General features: G+C 39.3%; 1 protein-coding gene across 3 annotated transcripts in view; it reads right to left on the reverse strand.

Moving 5' to 3' along the window:
• Epha6 (EPH receptor A6) overlaps positions 1 to 26,344 on the reverse strand; it is an 895,033-nt gene that overhangs the window by 31,610 nt on the left and 837,079 nt on the right. The window lies entirely within an intron of this gene.

Here is a 26,344-nt window from a genome sequence, read left to right on the forward strand (position 1 = left end):
ATTAAGACACAGGCATCCCATTTAAATATCTCTTGTTTGCAATCCCTAAGCACTTGATAATAATGTTGGCACTTTAAATTAAAATAGAGAACTGGGGAATGTGAAAACATTAGAACCCCCCTCCCTTAATTGTTATTCAGGAAAAATAGCTTTAATGGGGGAAAAGTCTTACTTTGGAAAGATTTTATTTTATTCATTAGAGAAATTTATTTTTACTTTAGATTCACACAATTAAACACAGTATTATGCCATTTGGAGAAAGTTCCAGATTATAGGACATTAAAAACTAAATATTATTCAACACTCATTAAGCACTGCATTACGTTTATAAGTAATAATGAGTCTAAAGCTCAACTCTAATTGAAGACAAACGGTTAAACACGCTGAGCAGCCTTCCCAACTCCACATTTAGGAGAACATTATTTTGCTGCTTTTCCTCAGCTTTGATAACGTTATATCATAAATAGTCTTTACCACGATACAAGAGCAGAGGACGTAGGAAAACTTTTATTTTTTCACACGTGAGAGTACATTGCATTTTTTCCCCTCATCGCTCAAGTTTACATCTGAACATCATAAAGGGATTAAATTGCACACATTTTATACCGTTCAAATGCTAACGTCTGTCATTGTGTCCTATTTCACTTTTATTAACATTTATCACATATTATCTGTTGAAAGACTCTGTAAATCCCCCTTTACTGTGGTGACAAGACTAAAACAAGTCATCCATTTGATTTATAGCAATATTTTAAAATCTCAGCTCAGAACTACCACGTTGTGGCAGCTGTGTATGACCATGTCGCCACTAGATGGCGGTAGAGAACCAGAAGCTGTCTGGCTCAAACCCGGGCGATGGCTTCAGTTCCCAGCAAAATTATTTCCATCAGTCAGAACCCGCCACGGTGGGATTGTTTCAACATCCTCAGCACTTTCATGCGCACAGCATCTGAGCTCGCGATCTGCAGGAAATCTGTGTTAAGGGGACTGTGGGGGAGGAGCGGAGGAAAAAACAATCTGTGTACTTTCTTTCACCCTTGATGAATTTAGGGTTGGCAAACTTATCTTTTAGAGGTGAAATTTCTGAGTACTATAATCTTTAATTATTTAACAATCGAAGCACTATAAACTTCAAGAGAAAAAGGATTAATTTGAAATAGAAACAATTTAGATTTCATAAGGTAAATGGGAGAATTAGTGAAGCCCTCATTTCAGAGAAGCCCGGAGAGGAATTGTTAGGACCCTTGGGAAAAACACTTTGAATCCAATCCTCTGGTTTTTTCAAGTGAGTGAGCAGCCTAGTGTTCAGAGAGGAACAACTGATAGTATCTGAAGTCTACTAGTGCAATCATACAGACAGCATGGTGTAATGTTGCCAGAGAGGCATAAATACTTCAGCTGGAGTGTTGGGTACATAACTAATTTTAATATTTAATGTGATATATTGTAGTAGCTTAGACAGGAGCCCAAGGTCTGGGTTTCTGTGCTTTAGGGCAGAGATCTCTTAAAAGTCATCGAATAAAGAGCAGGAAATCACATTTATGAAATAAGTGAAAGCAATCTAACTGGGAATGAGGGCAGGAGAGAGGGAGTCATTCTTCTTTTCTCTTTTTTTGTGTGTGTATGTGTGTGTGTTTTCTGTGTGTGCCATGTGTGTGAGGGTGATTGTTGAGGCCATCTGATGCTTTCCTGTACCTTGTAGCTGGAGTTACAGATGGTTGTGAGTGGCCAGAAATGGATGCTGTAAATTGAACTTTGGTCCTTTGGCAGAGCAGCAAGCATTCTTAACTGATGAACCCCTCTACACACACACACACACACACACACACACACACACACACACACACACACTTCATACCCCTAAAAGATTAAATCTTTAACGTAAGTTTGCCAGAAAAACAACCAACCATACAATAAACCCCACAGAACCCACAGTTAAATTGGAATTCTAGGTAAATACCAAATAATATTTTTTACAGTATATATACTCCATGAAATATATACTCATACTTTTTTGAAAATTATGTCCCAACTATTAAGACTGACACTTATCATATATGAATAAATCAATCACCCTTCTTTAACTATAATTGAAATATATATTATATATTTTGATTTGCTACATGAGGCAAACCATAGTTAAATGCACTAAAAATAAGATGTTGTAAATGCTGTCATTGAACATTAAGTGATGCCCCAAGGAAGATTGTACCACCTACGTGTCTCTGCCTTTGATAAGTGCAAAAGTGTTCTATGTGGTAATGCAAAGCAGCAGCTAATGGTGGCGACTTTATTAATTTATTGACTCGTAAATGCTATCCTTACCCAAAGGATTCACAGAAGCTATACATTACATTCCAAACAACTTTCACGTGAAATATGACTTTGATCACACTCTTTCTTGAGATTTTCTCCTCTTCCAAAAGGGAAGACATTAAAAAAAATTGACAAGCTGCATTGCTACCTGTTGTGAAGTTCATTTACTCCAAATTCACGAGCTGAAGCCTCAACACACAGGGTGACTGTCTTAAACGTCTTTTAAAGTAAAGGTAATTCAGGTTAAATCAAGTCATAAGGGCGTAGCCCAGGATGACTGGTGTCCCCATAGGAGGATGTAGAGATAGCAAAGAATCTGCAGGCACAGAGGGAAGGCCATGTGAGGACACCCTCCGGAAGCAGCCAGCTGTCTGTGAGCCAGAGAAGCTTCCAGAAGAATTGCTGACACCTTGTTATTGGACTCAAGAATTACAAAGGAAAAATTTCTGGTGTTTGGGACACCCATTTGGTGGTGTTTTCTCATGGCAACGCCAGAAGACTATTACACTACCCCAATTTAAAAAAAAATGAACCTCATTCAATACTTGTTCAAATGAATAACATCACAAAACGAACAGCACATCTTTATTTGAAATTCTTTGCCCAGTGTTGTCTGGAAATGGAAAGTGTGAGCCAGAATAATCCTAAAATAAAACGTGAAAAAAATGGGACAGACGTTTAATGTAGAAAATATAATTTTAAGAAAGAAAATGCATAAATCTAATAGTGGGTGGAAAGTGGAAACTGGGATGCTTCTGAGCTCACATGTGATAGAGATAAGGAAACAGTCAAAACATATTTCTTTTTCCTGATGAGGAATGTTAAATATAGATTATTTCTAGTTGTAAGATTAGGCAAAAAGGAAGAGACATTTAAGCTTAGGGCATGGTTTCTATTTCCTGCATAAAAGAAAGTAGAATTCATAAAAGAAAAAAGAAACACAATTCATGAGTATTGCATATGCGTGTGCATGCTTGTGTGTGTGCGTGTCAGGGTGCACATCATCCATAGCACATGTATGGAGCACCCATGTGGAGGTCAGAGAACAGCCTCGGGTATCAGCTTTTGCCATAGCACATGTATGGAGCACCCACGTGGAGGTCAGAGAACAGCCTCAGGTATCAGCTCTTGCCTTCTAAGGAGTTAAAGGCAGGTTCTCTTTATTGTTGGTGATGCACAGCCAGTTTACTGGCCCCAAGCTTCTGAGGTTGCTCTTCTCCCCATCTCCCATCTCATTGTAGGTGTGCTTGGCTCACAGATCCCTGCTGCCTTACTCAGCTCTATGTGCACCCTGGGAGTTGGAACTCAGGTCCTCAGAGATCCACGGAGCCACCTCCTTGGCTCCCCTCCCTTTAATAGAAAGGACTAACTTAAGCCATGGCTTAATCTCATCTACATGCTTTCACCCTTGAGCGCTTAGGTGCTTTTTGTCTCCTTCCATTTCTTTCTGTTATTTCTGGAAGCTCTAACCACCAGATGCTTGCTTCAGGTTTCAGGAATGAACAAATAGTATAATTCTTTAGATTTGAAACCACAATCATGGCTCGTTGTTTCACCATATGTTAGAAGAAAAGATCCTAATCAAAGGGACTAACTGGGATTCTGAAGCGCTTTCATTAGTAATTCCTCTCTTACATAGCAGCAAGCTTAATCGCTAGGGAACAAAGGAAGAACAGGAAGTCAGAGACGTATATGCTACTGAAACTCGGGCTTAGCAAAGCTTTTACTCTGTTTTCCAAATTATATTCAAAGCTTGTTACCTACCAAATAGGTGGTGGGTTGCAGATATAAAAGGACTGAAAACAAAATGAGGAACTCTGCATACTTGTATATCCCTGCATACCCAGCACCCCACATTGCAGCTGTACTGCAGATCTATTTCACACGTAAATTTTAGAATGTAACCGTATTGTCTCTAATGAACAGGCCTGTCAATAGATACGTAGTAAAATTAAGAAGATTTTACTTTAATTAATACTAAAATCTAACAAAAGAAATGATCCAGAGAAAGTAAAGACATTTGAAAAATTCTCTATTTCTCATTCTCTGGATTTGATGTTTAGCCCAAAGAAAAAGGTGGTTTTGGATGGACAATAAGCTCTTTGGAGGTTTTTCTTTTCTTATAGAGCCTATTTATGAAGCCATAAAACTTTAAAAGATAAGAGTTATGGAATAAACAAACACCCAGTAAATATATAAAAATATTTTTAGCATCCTTAGCTATGAGGAAAAGGCTAATCAAAATTACAAGGAGGTTCTATCTCATCACAGTCAGAAAGGCTATTATCAAGAAACCAAGCAACAAATGCTAGGCAAGATGAGAGAGATAGGAAAAGGGACCTTTATCCAGTTCTGGTGGGAAAGAAATTCAGTCTCTATGGAAATCAGTACAAATAAACAAATTAGCAAATGAACTAAAATGAGCTACCATGTAATCTAGCTATAGTACTTGTACTTATATATCTGGAGAAATCTAAGTTATTGTACCACAGAGATTCTTTTATATCCGTGCTTATTGGAGCACTATTCATAATAGCCCAGTCGTAGAATCTGCCTAGGTTCCCATCAGCAGACAAATGAAATATGGCACTAGTACAACATGGAACTTGATTCAATAATGAAGAGCAAAATTGTGTTATTTGCAAGAAAACGGATAGAATTGGAGATCATCATGTTAAGCAAACTAAAATAGATTCAGAAAGCATAATTCACATTTTTTTGTATGCAAGGTCCTTCTGTCTATGTGTTGCTTTTATTGGTTAATGAATAAAGAATTGACTTGTACTATAGCATGGGAGGAGGAAGGCGGGGTCAGGGAGATGCCATGGAGCCATTGCTGGAGATAGACGTGCTTAAACTTTGCTGGTAGGCCACAATGTAGTGGTGATATACAGATTAATAGAAATGGGTTCAATTAATATGTAAGAGTTAGCCAATAAGAAGCTAAAGCTAATGGGCCAAGCAGTGATTTAATTAATACAGTTTCTGTATGATTATTTTGTGTGTAAGCTATCAGGGTGGCCAGGAAAAATAAGTGCCCTACTGCTACACATTTTCTCCCATCTATGGACTCTATCTATCTATCTATCTATCTATCTATCTATCTATCTATCTATCCATCTATCTATCAATCATCTATCTATCTATCTATCTATCTATCTATCTATCTATCTATCTATCTATCTGCCTAATATCTGTCTGTTTGTCTTTGACATTTAAAAGTAGAAGGGATTGTTTAGGAAGAAAGGAACCAGTGGACAGGAGAGAGGAGCTGGGGTAAATATGAGCAGAAATACATACTAACTACCATAACTCATCATAGAGCACTTGAAGTCACTTTTCACAGCATTTAGGCTCAATCGTGACTTACTTTGTGTGTTTGTGTGTGTGCCTGTGCGCACGCATGCGTGAGTGGTTTTTTAAGACAGGTTACTCTGTGTAACAGTACTGTCTTTGCTTCCATCCTGGAACACACTTTACAGATGAGGCTGGGCAAACTCACAGAGATCTGCTTGCCTCTGCTTCCCAAGAGCTGGTATTAAAGGTGTGCACCACCACTGCACGGCTAAGTGTGACCTTCAATAAAGCTTGTAAAAGCCAGAGGCAGTCAGGTGTGGGGTGTACCACTGTTAGCAGCATTTGGGAAAGAGGAGGAGGTTCCCTAATTGAGATCAGTCTAGGTGATATAGTGGGTTCAAGGTCAGTTTGAGCTAAGAGGTAACTGCACAGGGCTGGTGAGGCCATGGTTCTTAAAAGATGACCTTTTACAACCACCGTCCTAAACCAGTCCTAACTTCATTCTAAAGACTTACTCATATATATTCATAGATAAGGGTAAGTCACATCCCACATCAAATTAGCTTCTCCTTGCCAGAGATGGAGACCAGTATAGATAAAGACAACTAGTCAAAATACAGAATAACAACTGTGGGATGGCCTTCCTCAACTGATATGACGCACAACACTACTCCTGTGCCCACAGGTCAGGAGATGTCATGGAAGAGGGGCAGAAATATTGTAAGAGCCAGACGACTAGGAAGGCTGCTGTGAGAGTGTGTGTGCCTTGGAGCTATGACAGGGAAGCTGTACCCATGCAGTTGCCATAGCAGTGCTGTCTAAACAAAGCCAAACAACACTAGCAACAGTTGATGTCCCATGGTAGATATAGGAAATGTCTTTGGTTCCCACCACTGGATAAAGACCTACAACCAATTCATGATTGGGATGAACTCTTTGAATAATTATTCAATAAATGATGAGTCGTCAACCTTAGAAACACACAAGCAACACTGAACAGTCTCAGGGGTTTATGTTTATCTGATGATTCATTTATAAGTGTATGTAATGACAATGGTTAAAGAAGAGGAGGTTATGAATTTGAGGGGAGTTTGGACTTGGGAGGAGCAGGACGTGGAGAGGGGAGGAGAAATGATATAATTATATTTTAATTGAAAAAAAAATCTAAGGGTTGAGAATGTAGTTCAGTGATAGAATATTGGCTTAATATATACAGGTCCTAAATATGATCACCAGAAAAAAGCACGTGCATGCACACACACACACGTACACATCACAGAGCACATACATGTGCATGTGTGCATACACAGATCTCGAGGCGCCAAGACAGTTCTGGTAATTGACAAAATCTGATCCATTTTCAATAATTCCATAGTTAGCCTTGTTTTGGTCAATTTGAGAAAATGTAGATAACTAGATCATGCGCCTAAAATCTTGACATTGTCCTAAAAATGCCCCCTTAAGCCTGAGGATATTCCTTATCCATCTTACTATGTCACAAGTAAAATTCTATTACTAAAGAATAGCATCTGTGTTGGAATGCTGAGTGGACAGACTCCTCTTTGTAGTTTAACCTGCTGACAATGAATGTCCACACTCCTAACCCTTTCCTAATGCTTCTCTTTGTGAGGTCCTGGGACCCTGGGCAAGCTCCTCAACATTTTCTGTAACAATGTTACCAAAATATACCTGTCCACATAAGGACAATTTTGCATAAAATAATTTGATTCACAGATGTCAGACTAAGACATACTGCTCTAAGCAAAGACTCTTTTAGATATGGTATTTAAAAATATTATTGTTTTTTATTGAGACATAATAATTGTGTGTTTTATGAAGTACATATTATGATAATTCACCACGTGTATACTATATAATAACCAACTCAAATAAATGCTTCTATCTCCTTCAAATATTAATCATTTGTATGATTGAGAATTCACACTCTTCAAGTCTTTGTGAAATGTACAGTTGATTGTTTTAACTAATAATTATCCTACTGTGCCATAAAAATACAGATCCAATTTCTTCTCTCTGTTTTGGTACACGTTATTTAACCTCATTTTTCTTGCCCACCCTCTCCTGGTTTTAGTGACAACTAATTAGATAAACTTTCTAAGTTTTCAGAAGTCATTAGTTCTTAATAACCTCTGTTACTTGAGTTTGTTCTCCAAAATTTCTAGGTTGAGAACTAAACTCTTATCTACTGATGGTGGGGTAATTTAACGTGATTTGGTTATGAGCACACTTCCTTCATGGATGGATTAATGCTATTAACATTGGGTGGGTTCATTATTCCTGGAATGCATTTGGCTTCTCTCACTTCTATCCTTTACCTGTCTTGTACAGGGAAGTTCACACATGCCCTCTCCTGTCCTATGGCTTAAGATGACATTACAGGAAAAAAATCCCTTGACAGACAGACTCTTCAATCTTGGAGTTCCCTGGCTCTTGAACTGTAAGAAATAAACCTTTGCGCTTTATAATTACTCAGTATTTGGTATAGTGTTACAGCAACACAAAAGAGACAAGGAAGGCAAAAAATATTTAATGAGATAAATACTGCAGAAATCTATGGCAAACAGTATTGTTTTATGCTACAAAAACAGTCTTGTGTAAAACCAGTCTTGGAAATACCTGTCCTTTGTCTCAGACTTGTAGTATTTATGTCAAGGAGCTTTGTTATGGTCATCTTTGGGGGCTCATAGTCGGCTATTTTATGAACTCGGACCTATCAATTCTTTGGCCTTGTGCTAAGACAGGGTTAATGTTTTTCTTGATTAAGAGATTCCTGTTTTCAAGTGAATTTATCCCTCTGTAGACTGGTGGAGTAAAAAATAGGAAGGGGTGGGATGGGGAATGGAGGGATGGGATAGGGAGTGGAGGGGTGGGGTAGGGAGTGGAGAGGTAGGATAGGGAGTAAAGGGATGGGGTAGTGAATGGAGGGGTGGGGTAGGGAGTGGAGGGGTGAGATAGGGAGTGGAGGGGTGGGGTAAAGAGTGGAGGGGAGAGGTAGGAAGTGGAGGGGTGAGCTGGAATGGATGCTCTAGAGATTCATCCTTCCCTCCCACCCCAGGAATATTGTCAGTTCCTGCTGTCCTCCTTCATTCTAATACTAGGCCACCTTCGCCCTCTGATGATGAAATAAATAATTATATACTTTGAAAACTTCATTAAAATGCATTTCTCATGAAGAACAGAGACAAATTAAAATGACTTCAGATAAACACAAAGAGTCAAATCATGAGCTTTCCTTCACACTTGCTAAAACAATTTTATTTATTTTTTTATATTCTTTTTTTATTTTTATTGAGAAAAGGAAAAAAAGTTTCAGCCTCCTCCCAGCCTCCCATTTCCCTCCCCCTCCTCCCACCCTTCTCCCCCTCCCTCTACTCCTCTCCCCCTCCCTCTCCAGTCCAGAGAGCAGTCAGGGTTCCCTGCCCTGTGGAAAGTCCAAGGTCCTCCCCCCTCCATCCAGGTCTAGGAAAATGAACATCCAAACTGGCTAGGCTCCCACAAAGCCAGAACATGAAGTAGGATCAAAACCCGTGCCATTGTCCTTGACTTCTCATCAGCCCTCATTGTCCGCCATGTTCAAAGAGTTCGGTTTTATCCCATGCTTTTTTAGTCACAGTCCAGCTGGCCTTGGTGAGCTCCAAATATATCAGCCCCACTGTCTCAGTGGGTGGGTGCACCCCTCGTGGTCCTGACTTCCTTGCTCATCTTCTCCCTCCTTCCGCTCCTCATAGGGACCTTGGGAGCTCAGTCCACTGCTCCAGTGTGGGTCTCTGTTTCTATCTCCATCCATCACCAGATGAAGTTCTATGGTGATATGCAAGATATTCGTCAGTATTGCTATAGGATAGGGTCATTTCAGGTTGCCTATCCTCAGCTGCCCAAGGAACTAACTGGGGACATCGCCTTGGGCTCCTGGGAGCCACTCTAGGTTCAAGTCTCTTGCCAACCCTAAGGTGGCTCCCTTAGCTAAGAATTGTGCTTCCGTGCTCCCCTATCCAACCTTCCTTTATCCCAATCATCCTGTTTCCCCAAGTTTCCCCCATCCTCCCCTTCTCCCTTTTCTCTCCCCATCTTCCCTTACCCCCATCCCACCCCACCCCCAAGATCCCACTTTTCTCCCCGGCAATTTTGTCTGCTTCCCATAGCTAAGAGGATAACCATATGTTTTTCCTTGGGTTCACCTTCTTATTGAGCTTCTTTAGGTTTACCAATTGTAGACTCCGTGACCCTTATTTATGGCTAGAAACCAATTATGAGTGAGTACATCCCATGTTCATCTTTTTGGGTCTGGGTTACCTCACTCAGGATAGTGTTTTCTATTTCCATCCATTTGCATGCAAAATTTGAAAAGTCATTGTTTTTTACCACAGCGTAGTACTCTAATGTGTATATATTCCAGACTTTCTTCATCCATTCTTCCATTGAAGGACATCTAGGTTGTTTCCAGGTTCTGGCTATTACAAATAATGCTACTATGAACATAGTTGAGTAAATGCTTTTGTCATATGATAGGGCATCTCTTGGGTATATTCCCAAAAGTGGTATTACTGGGTCCACGGGTAGGTTGATCCCGAATTTCCTGAGAAATCGCCACACTGATTTCCAAAGTGGTTGCACAAGATTGCATTCCCACCAGCAATGGATGAGTGTACCCCTTCCTCCACAGCCTCTCCAGCAAAGGCTACCATTGGTGTTTTTGATTTTAGCCATCCTGACGGGTGTAAGATGATATCTCAGAGTTGTTTTGATTTGCATTTTCCTGATTGCTAAGGAGGTTGAGCATGACCTTAAGTGTCTTTTGGCCATTTGAACTTCTTCTGTTGAGAATTCTCTGTTCAGTTCAGTGCCCCATTTTTTAATTGAATTAATTAGCCTTTTAAAATCTAGTTTCTTGAGTTCTCTATATATTTTGGAGATCAGACCTTTGTCTGTTGAGGGGTTGGTGAAGATCTTCTCCCAGTCAGTAGGTTGTCTTTTTGTCTTAGTGACAGTGTCCTTTGCTTTACAGAAGCTTCTCAGTTTTAGTAAGTCCCATTTATTCACTGTTGCCCTTAATGTCTGTGCTGCTGGGGTTATACCTAGGAAGCGATTACCTGTGCACATCTGTTGTAGGGCACTTCCCACTTTCTCTTCTATCAGGTTCAGTGTGTTAGGACTGATATTGAGGTCTTTAATCCATTTGGACTTGAGTTTTGTGCATGGTGATAGATATGGGTCTATTTTCATTCTTCTACAGGTTGACATCCAGTTGTGCCAGCACCATTTGTTGAAGATGCTTTCTTTCTTCCATTGTATACTTTTAGCTCCTTTATCAAAAATGAGGTGTTCATAGGTTTGTGGGTTAAAATCCGGGTCTTCTATATGATTCCATTGGTCGACTTCTCTGTTTTTATGCCAGTATCACACTGTTTTCATTACTGTAGCTCTGTAATAGAGTTTGAAGTCAGGGATAGTAATGCTTCCAGAAGATCCTTTATTGTATAGGTTTGTTTTGGCTATCCTGGGTTTTTTGTTTTTCCATATAAAGTTGATTATTGTCCTCTCAAGATCTGTGAAGAATTTTGATGGGACCTTGATGGGGATTGCATTGAATCTATAGATTCCTTTTGGTAGAATTGCCATTTTTACTATGTTGATCCTCCCAATCCAAGAGCAAGGGAGATCCTTCCACTTTCTGGTATCCTCTTCAATTTCTTTCTTCAATGCCTTAAAGTTCTTGTCAAATAGATCTTTCACTTCCTTGGTTAGAGTTACCCCAAGATATTTTATGCTGTTTGTGGCTATCGTGAAAGGTGAAGCCTCTCTGATTTCCGTCTCTGCTTCCATATCCTTTGTGTATAAGTGGGCGACTGATTTTTTGGAGTTGATCTTGTGTCCTCCCACATTACTAAAGGTGATTATTAGCTGCAAAAGTTCTTTGGTGGAGTTTTGGGGGTCGCTTATGTACACTATCATATCATCTGCAAATAACGAAAGTTTTTCTTCCTTTTCAATTCGAATCCCCTTGATCCCATTATGTTTTCTTATTGCTATTGCTAGAACTTCAAGCACTATATTGAAGAGGTATGGCGAGAGTGGACAGCCTTGTCATGTTCCTGAGTTTAGTGGGATGGCTTTGAGTTTCTCTCTGTTTAATTTGATGTTAGCTTTCGGCTTGCTGTATATAGCTTTTATTTTATTTAGGTATGACCCTTGTATCCCTAATCTCTCCAATACTTTTATCATAAAGGGATGTTGAATTTTGTCAAATGCTTTTTCAGCATCTAATGAAATGATCATATGGTCTTTTTCTTTCAGTTTATTTATATGATGGATTACATTGATAGATTTTCGTATGTTGAACCAGCCCTGCATCTCTGGGATGAAGCCTACTTGATCATAATGGATAATTTTTCTAATGTGTTCTTGTATTCGGTTTTCCAGTATTTTGTTGAGGATTTTTGCGTCGATATTCATGAGTGAGATTGGCCTGTAATTCTCTTTCTTGGTTGAGTCTTTGTGTGGTTTTGGTATCAGAGTGACTGTAGCTTCATAAAAGGAATTTGGCAATGCCTCGTCTATTTCTATATTGTGAAATACATTAAGGAGTATAGGTATTAGGTCTTCTTGGAAGTTCTGGTAGAATTCCGCATTGAAACCATCTGGTCCTGGGCTTCTTTTTTGTAGGGAGGTTTTTGATAACAGCTTCTAATTCTTCGCGACTAACAGGTGTATTTAGATTGTTCATCTGGTCCTGGTTTAACTTTGGTATATGGTATTTATCTAAAAAAGTGTCCATTTCTTTTACATTTTCCAGTTTTGTGGCATACAGGCTTTTGTAGTAAGATCTAATGATTCTCTGAATTTCCTCTGTGTCTGTGGTTATGTCCCCCTTTTCATTTCTGATCCTATTAATTTGCATATTCTCTCTCTGCCATTTGATTAGTTTGGATAGGAGTTTATCAATCTTGTTGATTTTCTCCAAAACCAGCTTTTTGATTCATTGATTCTTTGGATTGTTTTCTGTGTTTCTATTTTGTTGATTTCCGCCCTCAGTTTGATTATTTACAGTCTTCTACTCCTCCTAGGTGAGTCTGCTTCTTTTCTTTCTAGAGCTTTCAGGTGGGCTGTTAAGTCTCCAATGTGTGCCTTTTCTGTTTTCTTTAAGTGGGCACTTAGTGCTATGAACTTTCCTCTTAGGATTGCTTTCATAGTGTCCCATAAGTTTGAGTATGTTGTTTATTTTCATTGAATTCAAGGAAGACTTTAATTTCTTTCTTTATTTCTTCCTTGATCCAGGTGTGGTTCAGAAGTTGACTGTTCAGTTTCCATGAGTTTGTAGGCTTTCTGGGGGTAGCATTGTTGTTGAATTCTAACTTTAATCCATGGTGATCTGATAAGACACAGGAGGTTACGAATATTTTTTTGTAACTGTGTAAGTTAGCTTTGTTACCAAGTATGTGGTCAATTTTTGAGAAGGTTCCATGAGCTGCAGAGAAGAAGGTATATTCTTTTTGGGTGGAATTTTTTATAGTTGTCTGTTAAGTCCATTTGATTCATTACCTCCATTAATTCTCTTATTTCTCTGTTAGGTTTCTGTCTGATTGACCTGTCCATTGGTGAGAGAGGAGTGTTGAAGTCTCCTACTATTATTGTGTGCGGTTTGATGGCAGCCTTGAGTTTTAGTAATGTTTCTTTTACGTACGTGGGTGCTTTTATATTAGGGGCATAGATATTCAGGATTGAGACTTCATCCTGGTGAATTGTTCCTGTTATGTGTATAAAATGTCCCTCTCCATCTCTTCTGATTTATTTAAGTTTGAAGTCAACTTTGTTAGAAATTAGTATGGCCACACCTGCTTGTTTCTTATGTCCATTTGCTTGATAAACCTTTTCCCATCCCTTTACTCGGAGCAGGTGCTTGTCTTTGTGGTTAAGGTGTGTTTCTTGTAAACAGCAGAATGTTGGATCCTGTTTTCTTATCCAGTCTCTTAGCCTGTGCCTTTTTATAGGTGAGTTGAGTCCATTGACATTAAGTGATATTATTGACCAGTGGTTGTTAACTCTGGTCACTTTTTTAGTAGTAAAGTTTGTATGTTTCCCTTCTTTGAGTTGTGCTGGTGAAGGGTCTCTACTTGTTTGAGTTATTGTGGTCATTGTTGGACTCCTTGGTTAGTGATTTTCCTTCTATTACTTTCTGTAAGGCTGGATTTGTGGCTACATATTGTTTAAATTTGTTTTTATCCTGGAAAATTTTGTTTTCTCCATCTATAGTGAACAAAAGCTTGGCTGGGTATAGTAGTCTGGGCTTGCATCTATGGTCTCTTAGTTTCTGCAGTACATCTATCCAGGACCTTCTGGCTTTCATTTTTTCCATAGAGAAATCAGGTGTAAGTCTGATACGTTTACCTTTATAAGTAACTTGGCCTTTTTCCTTTGCAGCTCTTAATATTCTTTCTTTATTCTGTATGTTTTGTGTTTTGATTATTATATGGCGAGGAGATTGTTTAATTAGGAGCAGCAGGGCTGCGTCCCCGGCACCTCCCCCCCCCCCCCCGCTAGCTTTACCCGAAATAATTACATGGAAACTGTATTCTTTTAAACACCGCTTGGCCCATTTCTAGCTAGCCTCTTCTAGGCTAGCTCTCGCACCTGGACTAGCCCATTTCTAATAATCTGCTGTAGCCCACGAGCTGGCTTACCAGGAATGATCTTAACCTGCATCTGCCTGGGGTAGAAGAATCATGGCGACTCTCTGACTCAGCTTCTTTCTCCCAGCCTTCTGTTCTTTTTACTCCACCCACCTAAGGGTGGGCCTATCAAATGGGCCTAGCAGTTTCTTTATTGCTTAACCAAGGAGATGTAATTTTTTTTTGTCCAGTCTATTTGGTGTTCTGTATGCTTCTTGAACCTTCAAAGGAATATCTTTCTTTAGGTTGGAAAAGTTCTCTTCTATAATTTTATTAAATATATTTTCTGGACCGTTGAGCTGTACTTCTTCTCCTTCTTCTATCCCAATTAGTCTTAGGTTTGGTCTTTTTATTTTGTCCCAGATTTCCTGAATGTTTTATGATGAGAATTTGTTGGTTTTGCTGTTTTCTTTGATCAGTGTGTTTATTTTCTCTATGGTATCTTCAGTGTCTGAAATTCTTTCTTCTATCTCTTATAGTCTGTTGGTAGTACTTGTATCTGTAGTTCCTGTTCGTTTACCCAGATTTTCCATCTCCATCTTTCCCTCGGTTTGTGTTTTTTTCATTACTTCCATTTCATTCTTCAAGTCTTGCACCGCTTCCCTTACCTGTTTGATTGCTTTTTCTTGTTTCTCTTGGTTTTCTTGGGTATCTTTGAGCGATTTATTCATTTCCTCTACCTTTTTGTTTGTGATCTCTGATTGTTTATGGCAGTTTTTCACCTCCTGTTTAAGGTCTTCTATTATTTTCATATAATTCACTTTTGAGTCGATTTCTTCTAATTCTTCTAGAGTAGGGTGTACAATTCTTCTTATTTTGGGATCCCTGGATTCTGGTGATGTCATGTTGCCTTTTAGGTTGTTGGAGGAATTCTTGCATTGGTGCCTTCCCATCTCTTCCTTCAAATGGAGGCAGGAGAGGCCTGGTGTCTTGGTCCAGTCTTGGCTGTGACTGACTCTCTGGGTGTATCTCTTCAGTGTAGAAGCAGGAACCGTCCCGTCCAGATGGAACTCCTCAGTACCTAAACAGGGCTGCCTGGTAGTCCAATGATCCGGGGACAAAAGGAAAAACAGGGCAGGCAGGGCGAGATCCAGGAGAGCACAGACACCCCTGGAGCACAAGCTGAAGGTGCCCGGGCTCCCTTACGGGGGAGCTTGAGGCCTGCCTGGTAGGCAGGCACTCACTGCTCTGGGTGGGTAGCCTCAGTGTAGGAGCTTAAAACTCGCTAAAACAATTTTTAAGCACGGAGAGTTTTCTCGCCCCATTCTCATGCTATAGACCTGGGGTGGTACCACATTTTCATCCATTGTCTAAATGCAGTAAGCAGCTAGTGAATGACAATTTTTTGTTTCTTTTAATAAAAGAGTGCTTATCACACCATTCAAAGTTCTAAGAACCAGGATCCTTTTAGCCTACTCCTTCCGAAGTTGCTCTGGAAAGTAATTCATTGCCATTTCCCAGTACTCTGTTTCAATGAGAACATAGGTGCTAATCATTCAGTGGATAACACTGTTCTGGAAGGCAAGTGTTAAATTAAGTTTTCTCTTCTATGGTAGAAAGTAGACAATACAGGACACAATGCTACTGTAATACGAAGAATTAAACACAGCTGTTATTATGAGGATTGCCCATTGCATCTCAGCACAGAAAACTTCAAAACTGTTCACGGTATGGATAGTTTTTTCTTTTAATACCTCATCACTCATTATCGCTTTGCAAGTATGACAAAATCTCAGTATGATAAGTGGTAAAGCAAGAATTAAAGAACTCTCCTCAGTTTGTTCTGGATAGCACTTTTTCTTATTGGCCTCCTCTCCTCTTCTCTCCTCTCCTCTCCTCTCTTTTCCCCTCCCCTCTCCTCTCTCCTCTCTTCTCTCCTCTCCTCCTTCTCCTCTCCTCCCTTCTCCTTTCCTCCCTTTTCCTCTCCCCCCCTCTCTTGCTCTTTCTGCCCTCCTTTCTCTTTATAGAAGACTAGGCCATGGCATCTTCTTAATGAAGTTTTAAAAACCTGTGGTCTGTGTGGTAAACCTGAGGAAACCAGCACGGAAGTGATGGCTCAAAATGTACCACATAAATTATAAAGTGAAAAATTAATTATTTGAGGTGATTAGCTACCATTGAGATTGAGAAATTTAATACCTTAAGGTATCAATCATGTTGCAATTATTTGCATATACCACATTTGCTAGTTCTGTTTCTCTGATAGCCCAACTCCCATCCATCTCTATTCATGGTTGGAATATTCATGTTATTTTTAGAAAGCGTTTAGATCCTGCTATTAGGATAATACATTGGAAAAAGTGAGGAAAAGCTGCATTTATTCTAGTATTATTTGTAAGTCCTGCTTGAAACAAAATTTCAAAAAGGCTATGGAGAGTACATATTTCTCTAAGGGGAAGGGGTGCAGGGTGGTAAATCCTAGTGCACTCTGGGGAAATCGATGCTGTGGAGGGAAGGCAGCTGGGAAGCCAGATGGCTACCTGGCTTTGCAGTTCCCTTTTGTCACTAATTTGTTCTGCTTCTGGACAGATGATAGGTGCTACTATATGTTGGTGACTTTGGATTGGGTGGTATTTTAGACTCTGTGAAGGACTAATATGCTATAATTTGTTAATAAGTGTAATTCTACAGTGAGTTAAACACAGGGAATAGCCTTTCCTCCTGTCTAAGGTAATGGAGACAGAAAAGACTCTTGCTGAACTGGGCTGTTTCCTCTTATGTCCACAGAGTGTCTTGAGAGGGCCTGGTGCTTTGAGTGTATTGAAGAATCAAGGTCTTGACTGTGGTGTTTTGATGCATCAGTTCAGAGTGAAGCTGTGACCGCAGATTACCCATTGTGAGACAGGGTGAACTGAGGAGAGAGGAGATGGCAGGATGAAATCTTTGGAAGCTATTGGTTTAGGTCCAGCTGCTCAGAATGCAGCACTCTGTGAGGAACAGCTAGGAACTCACAAACCCAGAGAATCCTAAACTTAAATGTCTGGATGTGAAAAAGTTTAATAACAGCTGACATTATTTTAGAGATAGTCATTAGTTGAGAGGATTTCTAAAAATGCCAGAATTTTTAATGTGTTTAAAAATTGAGAACAGGCTGGGCAGTGGTGGCACATGCCTTTAATCACAGTACTTGGAAGGCAGAGGCAGGGGAAATCTCTGTGAGTTTGGGGCCAGTCTAGTCTACAGAGCGAGTTCCAGGACAGGGACCAAAGCTACACAGAGAAACCGTGACTCAAAAATCAATACAGAAAAAAAGAAAGAAAGAAGGAAAGAAAGAGAAAAAGAAAAAAATGAGGACAGTTTATAATCATTAGGTGCAGCATTGGGACATCCACTGCTGTGTTTATTCCATTACTCCAAGTTTTCCTTTTAACTTTTTTTGTTATGTAAAGCCCATCAAGATCCTTCAAGTCTGAATTGTTTATAACTAATATAGCTAATTCTCTTACTCTACCCCAACTTCACCTCTCCACTCCCTACCCCATCATTCTCTGTCTCCTACCCCACCAATCTAGAGGGCTAAATTGACTTGAAAATAAAAAGCACTTAGTCATGAAAAAATTAAGCCTATCTTAGCACATACAAACAGTTGATAACTCGGAGTTCATAAAATAGCATAGCCTGAGACCTCAGAGATGACACGACTCCTGACTGACACTGGAAAGCACACGTTTTCTGTGTGCTATTCGACAGTGTCCCCTGCATTCACTATTTCACTTCCTGCAATTTCAGTTGCACATAGCTGATTGAGGCTCAAGCAGTTCCTATCCAAACTGTGTGTGGTTGTGTGTCTGCAGTCACAACCACTTGGGAGGTAGAGGCACAAAGATCCTTTGAGTGCACTGGTTCAAGGCCACTGGGCCGATGCCAGTCAGGCGTCTGCACAAAGATGGAAACTGGATGGGATGAGTAAGGTAAATGGTGCAAAATGAAAACATTTACCTTTCAGTGTTATTTTAATCACTATGTACTTGGCTGGTTATAAGAAGAGGAGAAGGGGAAATTTTCAGGTCTGAACTTTCAGTTTATAAAGTGCAACACCAATGGGAGCACTATAGGTCATTGGTGGCATTCATTCATTCATTCATTCATTCATTCATTCATTCTCCTAGTGTTTCTTTGATCAAATATCTTTTGAACCCATTTCTCATGCCAAATGAGTTACAAAGAAGACATTCCTCTAGTGAGGATCATGTTAAGATACGAGAGACGTGGATGTATGCAGTACTAACAGCACTAAGATTCCTCTAGTGAGATCACGTTAAGGTAAGAGAGATGTGGATGTATGCAAGAAGTAATAGCACCAAAGTCTCTGCCAACTTCACTGAGCAGCAAAAGAGGAGGGATGAGCAGTTTGGATGGCCGTGGAGAGAGAAGAGGGTATTGCAACAGAACTGCCTAGAGGTTTCCTCTAGTAGGAAAATGATTATAGAACAAGGTCAGACTGTCTCTTCAGAGAAGTAGCAAGCTGAAAGAGACAGCACCAAGCATCCAAGGAGGGAAAAGATGGCTCGAAGAGAGACCAGCAACTTGACTCAAAAACTTGGAATAGTAAGCACCAGGATTGCAGGATGCTCTCTTCATTTGAAATGCCTTCCCATAAACTGAATTTTACTATTTTGGTTGTATCTGCTGCTATTTCTGTGTGCAAAATTATACATGATTGGTTTTCTTTCTTTGTTTGTTTTCATCCTACTTTTATTTCTTGTGGCTTAGAGATAGGCATCTTGTAGTAAAATATGGTATAAACAATCCAATTTTAAAAAATATAAAGGGATACCAGCGACTCTAAATCTTCTTTTTGGCCTTTTGACTAAACGTCTAATGAAAAAAAATGAAATTGCACCAATTCTGGCATAGTCACCTGCGGTACGTGTGTGCAATCATGCGTCATGCCGAGCAAGTTGGAAGGCCTAATTTTACTTGCATAAAATATTCACCATTGTACAGCAGATTTTCCCAGCGAATACATTTTGGGAAAGCAATGCTTCTCAAAATGAGCCTCCAGCTTGTTTTGCTCTGGTTTAAGTGTATCATTTGGGCTCTGAAGCCTTGTTCTCATGGACAGCAGAGGGCTCTGGAGGACACTGCTGAATGGCATCGCATGACAGGATCTGGATGTACTTGCCTGTGAGCAGAATGAAGCAAGAAAGAGTTTTTATCGTCTTTAAATGTTATCACAAGCCAACGGCAAAGGATAGCTTCAAATAAAAGAAAGCCCATTCAGATATGAGATTTCTTTTTTAACAGTCCAGATATCTCAGGTCCTTTCTTAGGCTAACCAAGATGTTGAAGTCTTAGGTTTTAAGCCTGAACTTTCTTCTTTGGATTCTAAGCAGGAGGAATTTCAGAAGAACTGAAACTTCTTGGACACACAGTGTTGTTCTATCCTGCTGTTCTTGTGAATTTTTTGTTTTCTTTGAAGAGATGCTCTGGCCTCCATCTTTCTAATCAAACTCCCACTTTTCTTGCCGATTGCACATATTGCCTCTGCTGTGAAGCCCTTCTTTGCGTTGAATGTCTCTCCATACTTCCCATTCTCCTCTGTATTCTTTTTCTTGTTCATTCTTTTTGTTCTGGTTCTCTGTTCTCCTGTTACTTATCACTGTGTTTATGCAACAACTACTAATTGTATGTTCAGGAAGAGAATTTGTTAGCTTGTTTTTTTGACATCTTCTCTCACTTAAAAATGAGCTTGATCATAATAGCTGCTAAATTAATATTAGTTAAATGAATGCTAAATAGGTAGCATGAAGCAACAATGGGGCACTCCTCTAATGGGTAATGAACGACATATTGTAGAGAATTCTATGGACTACAAAAGGCACAATGATTGTGGAGACCGAATGAGTGAGGGCTTCCAAGAGGTGATGAGAATGAGATAATAAGGACTGTATGTAAAATTAGATTATCAATGATTGTGGATAATGAAGGGATGTGTTCAGGAAGAGAGAGAGAAGAAAGCATGATGCAGCTAGAGTTGCTGAACTAAGTAGAGTGCAACTGGACATAATAATGTGGGAAAGGTGGATGGAGATGACAAGCAGGTGGGGGGAGGTCAGCAAGGACTTCCTAAGTCATTCTAAGAAGAACTTGAGCCACAGTTTAGGTCAATAGTATACCATTAAAAAGCTTTATTCATAGGGGTGATGAAATCATGGTTTTTACTGGATTTAGGTATTTTTGAGATTATTTTGGCTGTAGATTAGGAATGGAGGGGATGAATAGAAATAGGAAAACTTTGACATGTTTAAGAAGCTGATGCTAATCCTATTATTCTTAGGTTTGGTTTGGAGGCAGAAATCCTTAATAAATAAATAAATTTAAAAAAAAGAAGCTGATGCTATTTCATAATTCTATAGCCGTCCCATGACATCAAATCTTTATTCTACTGTATGTATATAACTGGATATATACTTCTGTATATAAATGGTGGTTCTTAAAGGAGAATTCTCCAAACTTAATACCAAAGTTTGGACTCTTGTGTTTAGATTGTGTTCAGCAGAATAACTGTCACCACACTCTTCTCTATAAAATGGACACTATCTAATGTGAACATTAAGTAATCCAGTTATATACATACAGTAGAAACAACATTTACTTATACATCATGTTTATATTTCAGAGCAAGTGTCCAGGACAAAGAAAACCAACAATAAGTTGTATTGACTTGTAAGAGGAGGTTTGCTATGGAGATGCACTCATGTGATCTGGGCCATGGAGTTCCATGCTGAGGTGACCAGCACCATGAAGAATGAGGGAAGCCAGTGGCATATTTCAGGCTGAGTGGAGGCATGGAGAACCAGGAGAGCCCAAGGTATAACTCTAAGCGAAAGTCAAAAACCCGAGGACAGGGTGAAGGGCTAAAGCTTAGGAAGAAGCAATGCTGAGGTTCAGGTCTAAACTCTCAAGAGCTTGGAGCTCTGATGTTGGAGGACAGAAGACGATAGATGTGCCAGACATAATTCAACCTTCCTCACTGTTTTGTTCTACCCAGTTCTTATACAGACTGGATGGTGACTGCTCACTTCAGTGAGGATGAATCTTCCTAATTTAGATGGCTGAGTGCTAATTTATTTTGGTAATATATACTCACATCCAGAAACAACGTTTTACCAACTACCTGAGTATGCTTAGGGTCATTCAGTTTCACGCATACGCTTAGCCACCACACTGCAAAGGTTCTGCTAATTTGACTAGAAAACTTTCGTACAGGTATCTAAAATTAATATTGTTATGATTCAAAAAACATCTCCTCATACTTAATTAAGCTGATTTTTGTATTAAACATTTTGTTTTGCATTTTTGTATATTGACAAGTACTAGGTGAAAGAAAGAAAATTTACTCAGCATGGTTATTTTTCCTGTGTTCTCATCTACAAAGTTCTATAAGTCCAATTTGTCAGTTTCATCTTGACAACAAATTTGCCCAGAGAAGAGGATGACACACGGGTTTAGTGTCACACTCTAGTCAAGCAGACTCAAGGTCAAATTGTGGCAGCAGTTCAGAGGACCAAAATCAGCAGGTACTGTTGCCATTGACTTCATCCTTTATTTAATCACAAAGCAAGATAATTTATTTGATGGTGTTTCCTGTTTCTCTCTTGGGCTCCTGGTGATGCTCTAGTTGGGTGGTTGGAGGGCTTCATAGGATGACTTGTCAGTTGTTCCTGCGCTTGTCAGTTTACTGTTCTGAGTAAACATCTTTCAAAGCATTAACCTTGCTCTCATATCTCTCTGGTAAACAGAACTGAACTTAAAACAGAGCCCTGAGAATTCATAAAGGAAAAAAATATATACTGGTAGAAAAATAGTAAAATAAATCTAAAACATTGAAAAATATAAGATAAGCTACTTTTGAAAGTCACATTCCAGAAAAGTTCTATGTTTTGGAATTACTCTGAGCAATGTCACCCCCAATTAGGATTGGATCGAAATTTGCAAGCAGTTGAAAATCAGGATCCTTTGATCCAGCTTTGCATCATTGACAAGCTCTTCCCAAACTGCTTCTTCTTCGAATCCAGAGGAAACCTCATGGCAGTGCTCTGGTCCATTAGCATGGCTGTTGGAAATGCCTCTTGGGGACATGATGCTCTCTGCCTGACTCCAGCCAGAACTTCAGTGTCTCTCCTTTATAAGGACTAAATGGTTCTACCCTCTCCCAAGTATCTATTAGAAAAGGAGAAGAGCTATGTGCATGCTTGTGTAGGTGTAAAGATCAGTCTTGACTGTTGTTCCTTGTGCTCTGTCCACCTTAAAATCAACTAAATCATATGTCTGAGTGTGTATTGTTCTGTGTGCATGTGCATACGAGTGAAGATGTTGATGGAGGCCAGAGTCACAGGATCTTTTGGAGTTAAGGCTACAAGGCCCCTCTGGGTAGGGTATTCTAGAAGAGCGGTGAGTTTTTAACCACTGAACCATTTCTTCAGCTCCCATCTTGATTGGCTTTGTGGTTTTTTATTTGTTTTGTTTTAAGATTGTATTTTAGTTACAACATTTCCCCCCTCCTTTGCCTACCACCTTCTAAACTACAACCATTAAACAAGGAAAGGGAACAGCTCAGGGCTAGGCCTATTACACCACAGAAAAAGGCTACAAGTCCTCACCATCAGATACTTGGTAAGAAGTCTAGTCATTTTAGATAGATAAAAAAATGCAACTCTAAAAGTTTGTCTCTGTGGTTAGATTTACAAGTCAGAGTTCTTAGTATTACTTTTTTTTTTTTTTTTTGGTCAAAACATGCCACAGCTCTTCTTGGAAATATTATGTTTCAAAGAAAACAGCTTTCCACTTTGTCAACTGGGAACTTCCAATAAGTAATAAAAAAAAATCCTCATTAGTAGTTCCCTTACACCAATTCACTTTAGCACTGCAGGAGCAAAACGTTTTTTTTCCCCTCCATTCTAATACATTGATCTTCACAAAGGTTGAAAGATAATAAAATATCTAATAAAAATGCATAGCTTTGACCCTCAAAATCCTTGTAAGTGAAAGGGGAGTGAATATCTCTGAATGTTAAAAATCTGTACTACAATCATATTTCCTTGGCAGGCTGATTTAAAGAGCTTTACATGACAGAGAAGTTATACTAGCCTTGACATTACGACGGGCTGAAGAAGATTCAGATCTGTTTTTATATTTAATTGGAGTGTAAGGGTCAGACTGTCAGAGCAAGAGAGTCTTGCCAGTTGTCAGGAAGGGCTGCTTCTGAGAACATCAAATTAGGAATGCAGATACCTGGCAACACGTTCAATCAGGTTCTGAATTTCTGAATCTGGGGAAGTGGCTAAGCATCTAGCTATACATTATTCCTGCCACCATAATTTAAGGGATTGATTGCTTCATACTTGAAGGAGGCTGGAAGGGGAGGAAGGAAGAGACCAGAGGTGAATGTGAATGTCAAATATCAAGTTGGACTGTACAAGAATAGAGGGTGGGTGTACACTGTCAGGAAAAGGCAAACGTGATCACCTTAGATTTCAGTAATTAAAGTGAAATTCTATGCATTCTGTGGTTCAGAGAAATATGTTAACACAATCTACCAAAGTATACAAGAGAATATTTTAATTTGTTGCTCATCTAAAATATGTATTAAAAATCAGGTATAATAAACACACCCTTTTTCTCCTGCTGAAGGGATATAACTGTCAGTGCACTCCAATCAAGGAAGGAATGACTCATCTGATCCTTTAATCTGACACCTCTCCCTGTCTCTCTCACTATCCAAAGGTGGATGCTCAGCAAACACTGGTGTATCGAGGGTTCCTTTCTAGGATTCGGGACCTACACTACCTCGCATCAGGGAGCTCTCATGCTTTGTCACTCAACAACAAGCCAATCACGTGAGAATTACATATCCATTCGTTTCTGCTTGGGTTTTTTTGTATTTTGATTTTTTATTTTATAGATCAACCTATATTCATTTATCATATTTGGATACTTTTTATAACTTGGTAGAGTCTATAGGTCTTATCAGAATGATCTGGTAACTGAAATAATTGGCCATTTGACTCTATAAACTATGTGAAATGTTTGCCTTCCTGGGCTACCAACTGTTATCTGCTTCAGCCTCCATCACAGCCCACCTGCTGCCTAGCCCCTGGCTGGTGAGCTGGCACATATATGGTTGCTTCCAGTTTACTTTTCTTTTATACTGTTTCCTCTCTTTTACTATGGGTTGGGCTGAACAAGTCAGTGAAACTACCATCAGTGAAACACTAATCCAAGAAAAAGATCTTTTAGAGTTTCTGAAAATTTGCTGGCTATGATGGGATTATACTTATGACAGTGTTTTATGATCTTAAAGCAAATTACATGTATTCTTTCTATATATTATAAACATTCATTGTGCATGTATATTATGTGCATATATGTCTTATTTCCTTCATGCTTCACCTTTTAGATGCTATTATATCTTAAATGTCATACTTGTTTCTTTGTGTCCCTGACTTAAAATATTGTTTAGTTGAGCTAAGAGACTTACTTCTTAAAGTTCACACAAATATTAGGAAGTGTGTCACTTTCTACCATCCTCATCTACTTCTTGGATCATAGGTCACCCTTGAGGCAGACCAGACCCTAGGCTTGTGGGTTCCAGAGCCACACCACACAGAAAAGGTCAATAAGTTGTAGACTCTAGTGTGTGACTTCTATTGCTGTTTTATTTGAAAGACAAACCACAGAGAAGAGTATACATTCTAGGATCGTGCATGGTCACAGAATTAGTCAGTCCACCCAATGTGGAAGCACAAAGAAATGAATCTATAATTTCCAGAATGCTGTTAGGTCATAAACCAGAGACACAAAAGAATTGTATGTCATTATACTGTCTTCTTGCTCCTTCCCATGAACTCTTACAAAACCTGACTTCTTTATACAACTGAATTTGCAAGCTTCTGGTCATGTGTAGACAGTGACTTAATCGTTGTATCTTTTGTCTCTCACTCACACAGTCACAGGTAAGGGTCCTGCCTTATATCCTCTGTGTTCACTTACATTTTCCTTCCATGAGGAGGTATTTTTTGTACCAAATACTGCATCATCAGTACAGGAACTTTGAGCTCCTCCTCAAAGGGGAATGGGACTGAAAGATTCATCACTGAATCACTATATTTGCTAGCTCTGAAAATTCAGGATGTAAATTATAGTCACATGTGAATTTTGACAAAACACATTTAGGAAAATGCTTATATGAGTGCTTATTATATTTTTTGTATGATAAAAATGTGCAAAGAATACATTGAAAAGGAATTAATTTTCATGTTTTCTACACATTCCGTGGCCATTCTGTGAAGCACCGTTTATTCTTCCAGGCCTCACAGTCTTGACAAATTTTGTTTTATCTTTTGCATAAACTTTGAAATTTCACTGTAGTTTGCTGTTTTGTGTGTTTTTTGTTTTCTATTTCGTATACTGTACGATGAACATAAAGGTAAGAGCTCAGGTTTCTGAGTCACAGTGCTTAAATGGGAACTCTGGCTGTATAATTTGTGTGCATGCCTCGTTTGATAATTTCCTTCCTTGTCCATTCCTTACTTTTTCATATACGACTTTACAGGGGTATTGCATGGAGTAAAGGACAAGGTGGTGATGTGGGATTCCCCTCTGTATGCTGTGAATACCATTGCTTAATAAAGAAACTGTCTTGAGCCTATAGCAGAGCAGGTCAGAACAGAGCCAGGCAGGGAAAGCTAAGATGAATGCTGCGAGAAAGGAGGTAGAGTCAGGGATGGGGCCATGTAGCCCCACTGGAGCCGGATGGTACCTGGTAAGCCACTGCCACAGGGCAATACACAGATTAATGGAAATGGGTTAAATTAATATGTAAGAGTTAGACAATAAGAAGCTAGAGCTAATGGGGCAAGCAGTAATTTAATTAATACAGTTTCTGTGTGATTATTTGGGGGCTGAGCAGCCAGAAACCAACAAGTGGCCTTCCTCCAAAAAGGTAGGTCTAAAATGGGAACAAATGATGGTCACTTGAAAAAGTAATTTTTCACATATCTTCATATATTAGTTCTCTGTGCTGAATAGGATACAGAATG

The sequence above is a fragment of the Microtus pennsylvanicus genome, chromosome 1 (genome assembly GCF_037038515.1).
Source record: "Microtus pennsylvanicus isolate mMicPen1 chromosome 1, mMicPen1.hap1, whole genome shotgun sequence".
Lineage (NCBI taxonomy): Eukaryota > Metazoa > Chordata > Mammalia > Rodentia > Cricetidae > Microtus > Microtus pennsylvanicus.